Here is a 6,270-nt window from a genome sequence, read left to right as displayed (position 1 = left end):
TTGCATTTTTAGAAAATGAAAGATCACTGATCATAACCAAATGTTTTGTTTTACCTATAAGGACATAGGTATCTCAGAGGGTAAAACTTAATACTTCCTCATTTTCTACAAGACACCATAGAAACTTCTTAAATGGGCTAATCTTGCCATTGCATGCCCTTCATATTCTGTCACTATCACCCATGTCCTCCAAGCAATCATGCATCTCTACATATCTGTATCTTGTTCAGCATATGCTGCCACTTTTCTATTTGGAATCTATTTTCTCTTTCCTCAACAAAGTCCTCTTTCATAATAAAACTAAAGAGCCTCCTCCACATTCTGGCCTAAGACAACAGGAATTTCACATTGTCTTACTTCCCTTGCTACTGACATAAAGATCATTTTCTTGTGCACATAGAATTTCATGTTGAGATGAAAAAAGTTCTGGAGATGGATGGTGGTGATGGTTGTGCAGCAGTGTGAATGTACTTAATGCATATATATATGTAAAAATAAGTATATGGAGATGTGAAGAATAAGACAAGGTGTTTATTGTAAATTCTAGGAGTACTCTGATAATTCCAATGACATGTTAAAATAAGGGAGATGTGTGCAATAGGCCACAAGAACACAGAAAATAAGGTAAGTAATTTAAAGAACAAGGGAATAAGGAACATTTCCTGGAAGAAATAAAAACTGAGATTAGGCATGAAGAATATGTGTTACTTAAGCAAAATAAAAAAGTGATAAGAGATTTTAGGGAGAAGAAAGAGTTTGAACAAAGCTCAAAACAACCTGTAGGGTATGTCTCTAGAGTGTAAATTCCAAAGCCCGGCATGGCAGATAATGAGGTTAGAGATCTAACTGCAGATTATGGAACTTTTCAAGACCCAACTTCCCTGCCATCTCTAGGAAGCTTAATTTCAATTAGCTTTCTCTCTACCCCACACTCACTGGAGCCTGGATCTACCATTTTCTCCTCTTGAAGAAGAAAATACATTATGTTAGTACTTGGGCCTCACATGACAAATGGCAGGTATGTGGTGATACTGTTAAGACACAGATAGTCATATGATAAGTAGTGATGTATTAAAATAAGCTCTACTGCAAATCACAAAATTAGAAGTCTTTATTGATAAAACTTCAACAATAATTGTTGTTAAAGTTAGCCTTCCCTAATATATAGAAAATATGTCTGTATGATTTGAAACTTTAAGTACAACAGACAACTGAGATTTTTTAATGACACTCTTGAACATATACAATACTGTTGTTTTAACCCCCAACTTTACTGCCATTTGAAAAGTATTTTCTACCAAATAGTGAACCTACCTGTTCACTTACCTCTAAACTGAGTACTTCCCAACTAAGGAATGCCATCAGTTGAGTTAGATATTGTTAGTGATACAACCTTCCATCCAGTTTTTCTGCTGCTTTTCTTGTGAGCATCTAAGTCAGTATGCTAAACTCTTTGTGTGTGAATCAAGATTTTTCTATATATTGTGTAAATACAAAACAAATGCAGAAATAAACTGTATGCTAAGGCCAGTAAGCCAGCAGTGAAGTAAGAGTGATAAATAATCCTTTGTTGTAGTAAGACAATGAGATTTCAGGACTAATATATTGCTGCAGCATGACCTAGTCTAGCTTGACTAACAGTTGTCATATAACACAAGATGGAAAAATGGAAAGTAAGTAAATGGCAGGGCCAAGATCCAAACCTAGTTCTGACTACACCAATGGTTCTCAAATCTATGATGATGGTTTCTTAAAATATATATTCCCGAAGTTCCAGGCACAGATATTTTTACTCATTAGGCCTTGAATGAGGCCCAGATAAATATATTTTTAACATGTTCCCCAGGTGATTCTGCTGTACAGGCAGGGGCAGGAGCCATTGGACTATGCCATACTATACTGCCCTGCCTTACTGTTCCCATCACCATACTCTAATGTTCTTGTAAGAGAAGCATGGCTACTTTTGACCTTTGAGGGAAAATAATGTCTAGAAAGGGAAAAACTTGGAGAAGATATGTTAGAAAATTATAAAATCAGAAAAGGGGCAGACCCATATAGTGGAAAGATAGTGAACGGGGGGCTGCATATACAGTTAGAAAAAGGAATGTCTCTTCTGTCCTTGCCCTATAGGTACTAGAAAATCTTGAGAATGTCTATTAAGTGTACTGGGCATCAGTGATACCTAATATACAGAATCGCTATGCAGATTAGGGATTATATATGTAAAGCACCTAGTGTTCTGTCTGGCACATAGATGCACTTGATAAATACCAGCTTTTTCCCATCCCTCTCCTGCCTTCTAGAAGCATCACATTGGCTTTCACTTCCTGCATTTAACAGACTGGAATAGAAACATATTTAGGGGCAAAAAAATATAGCAGCTCTCAGCTTCTTCTGCAGTGCAGGGAAAGAGTTGGGCTGTGTGCCTATATTTATGCCAGACAAAATAGACTTTGAGACAAAGCTGTCACAAAAGTCACAAAAGGTCATTATGTAAGGATAAAAGAATCAATTCTTAAGGAAAATGTAACAATTTTAAGTATATATTCATCCAACATTAGAATGATCTAAATATATGAAGCAAACATTGACAGAACTAAGGGAGAAATAGCAATAGTAGGATGCCTTAATACCTAACATTTAACAATGAATAGAAGTTCCATATGGAAAATCAATGAGGAAACAGAGGGCATAAGCAATTATAGACCAAATGAACCCAAGAGACATATACAGAATATTCCACCAAATAGCAAAAGAATACACATTTTTAAAAGTCAAAGAGAATTTTGAAAGTAGCAAGAGAAAGCTCATTATATCTAAGGAAATATACATAACAGCATTGGCAGATTTCTTAGCAGAAATCTTACAGGCTAGAAGGCAGTGAGATGATATATGAAAAGTGCTGAGAATGAAACTGTCATCCAAGAATACTGTAACAAGCAAAATCTGTTCTTCAGAAATGAAGTAATGATACTTTCCCAGACAGACAAAACCTAAAGGAATTCTTCACCAATAGATGTGCCTTACAGAAAATGCTAAAGGGAATTTTTCAGATTGAAGAGGAAGGATGCTTAACATCCATTCAAAAGCATATGAAAGTATATAACTTCGTGATAAGGGTAAATATATATACAGATTGAAAATGCCATAACATGTAATGTGATGGGTAAATAAGTTTTAATTTGTTTAGAGGTTAAAAAGGCAAAAATAGTACAAATATAACTATAAAATGTGTTAATGAATAAACAATTTTAAAAGATATAAATTGTAACATCAAGAACAAAGTGTGGGGAGAAGAAAAGTAACAGTGTAGAGTTTCTGTATGGAGTTAAGTTGATACTAGCCTGAAATAGATTATTATAACTATAAGATGTTTTATGTAAGCCCTATGTAACCACAAAGAAAATACCTATAAAATATGCACAAAAGAAAGTAAGAAGTAAATTTTTTAAAAAGTAAAAAAGAATCAAAACATATCAATACAAAAAAAAAATCAACAAAATAAACCAGCAAGAAAGGAAAAAAACATAGGAACCAAAAGACAGAAAACTAGAAAATGGCAATAGTAAGTTCTTCCCTATGAACAATCACTTTAAATATAAATGAATTAAATTCTCGAATTATAAATGGCTACATAGATAAAAATAAAATTAATAAAATATAGGATCTTATATGTTTACAGGAGACTGACATTAGACTTAAGAATATATATAAGCTAAAAGTGGAGAGATGGAAAAACGTTCCATGCAAATTGTAACCAAAAGAGAGTAGGATGCCTATACTTATGCCAGACAAAATAGACTATGAGACAAAGCTCTCACAAAAGACACAAAATGTTATATAAGGATAAAAGAATCAATTCTTATGGAAAATGTAACAATTTTAAATATATATTCATCCAACATTAGAATTATCTAAATATATGAAGCAAACATTGACAGAACTAAAGGAGAAATAGCAATAGTAGGATACTTAATACCTAACATTTAACAATGAATAGAAGTTCCATATGGAAAATCAACGAGGAAACAGAGGACATAAACAATTATAGACCAAATGAACCCAAGAGACATATACGGAATATTCCACCAAATGGCAGAATAATTACATATTTTTTCAAGTGCTGAATTAATTACATGTTAGGTCACACAATAAATCTTAACAAATTTAAGAAGACTGATCTCATGCTAAATATTTTTTTCTGACTACAATGAAATGAAACTAGAAATCAATAACTAAAGAAAACTGGAAAATTCACAAATATGTAAATTAAACAACACACTCCTGAACAGCCAGTGAATCAAAGAAAAAATCAGAAGGGAAATTTGAGAATATCTTGAGAAAACTGAAAACAGAAACACAACATACCAAGTCCTATAGGATGTAACAAAAGTAGTAAGAGCAAATTACATAGCAATAAGCAACTACCTTGAAATAAGAAAGATCTCAAATAAACAGCATAACTTTGTACCTCAAGAAAGTAAAAAAAGAACAATCTAAACCCAAAGTTAGAAAAAGAAAGAACAAAGACTAAAGCAGAAATGAACACAATAGAGGGGGGGCGGAGCAAGATGGCCGAATAGGAACAGCTCCAGTCTCCATCTCCCAGCGGGAGCGACACAGAAGACTGGTGATTTCTGCATTTTCAACTGAGGTACTGGGGTCATCTCACTCGGGAGTGCCGGACAATCGGTGCTGGTCAGCTGCTGCAGCCTGACCAGCGAGAGCTGAAGCAGGGTGAGACATCGCCTCACCTGGGAAGCGCAAGGGGGAAGGGAGTCCCTTTTCCTAGCCAGGGGAATTGAGACACACAACACCTGGAAAATCGGGTAACTCCCACCCCAATACTGCGCTGTAAGCACACCGGCAGACCAGGAGATTATATCCCACACCTGGCTGGGAGGGTCCCACGGCCACGGAGCCTCCCTCCTTGCTAACACAGCAGTCTACGGCAATCTAACCACAAGGCAGCAGCGAGGCTGGGGGAGGGGCGCCCACCATCGCTGAGGCTCAAGTAGGTAAACAAAGCCGCTGGGAAGCTCGAACTGGGTGGAGCTCACAGCAGCTCAAGGAAACCTGCCTGTCTCTGTAGACTCCGCCTCTGGGGACAGGGCTCAGCTAAAGCAGCAGAGGCCTGTGCAGACCCGAACGACTCTGTCTGACAGCTTTGAAGAGAGCAGTGGATCTCCCAACATGGAGGTTGAGATCTGAGAAGGGGCAGTCTGCCTGCTCAAGTGGGTCACTGACCCCTGAGTAGCCTAACTGGGAGACATCCCCCACTAGGGGCAGTCTGACACCCCACACCTCACAGGGTGGAGTACACCCCTGAGAGGAAGCTTCCAAAGCGAGAATCAGACAGGTGCACTCGCTGTTCAGCAATATTCTGTCTTCTGCAACCTCTGCTGCTGATACCCAGGCAAACAGGGTCTGGAGTGGACCTCAAGCAATCTCCAACAGACCTATAGCTGAGGGTCCTGACTGTCAGAAGGAAAACTATCAAACAGGAAGGACACCTATATCAAAACCCCATCAGTACGTCACCATCATCAAAGACCAGAGACAGATAAAACCACAAAGATGGGGAAAAAGCAGGGCAGAAAAGCTGGAAATTCAAAAAATAAGAGCGCATCTCCCCCTGCAAAGGAGCACAGCCCATCGCCAGCAACGGATCAAAGCTGGTCAGAGAATGATTTTGATGAGATGAGAGAAGAAGGCTTCAGTCCATCAAACCTCTCAGAGCTAAAGGAGGAATTACGTACCCAGTGCAAAGAAACTAAAAATCTTGAAAAAAGAGTGGAAGATTTGACAGCTAGACTAATTAGTGCAGAGAAGGTCATAAACGAAATGACAGAGATGAAAACCATGACACGAGAAATACGTGACAAATACACAAGCTTCAGTAACCGACTCGATCAACTGGAAGAAAGAGTATCAGTGATGGAGGATCAAATGAATGAAATGAAGCGAGAAGAGAAACCAAAAGAAAAAAGAAGAAAAAGAAATGAACAAAGCCTGCAAGAAGTATGGGATTATGTAAAAAGACCAAATCTACGTCTGATTGGGGTGCCCGAAAGTGAGGGGGAAAATGGAACCAAATTGGAAAACACTCTTCAGGATATCATCCAGGAGAACTTCCCCAACCTAGCAGGGCAGGCCAACATTCAAATTCAGGAAATACAGAGAACGCCACAAAGATACTCCTCCAGAAGAGCAACTCCAAGACACATAATTGCCAGATTCACCAAAGTTGAAATGAAGGAAAAAATCTTA

This window comes from Piliocolobus tephrosceles, chromosome 3 (assembly GCF_002776525.5).
Source record: "Piliocolobus tephrosceles isolate RC106 chromosome 3, ASM277652v3, whole genome shotgun sequence".
NCBI classification, from domain to species: Eukaryota; Metazoa; Chordata; class Mammalia; order Primates; family Cercopithecidae; genus Piliocolobus; species Piliocolobus tephrosceles.
Note: the sequence above shows the minus strand (reverse complement) of the source record.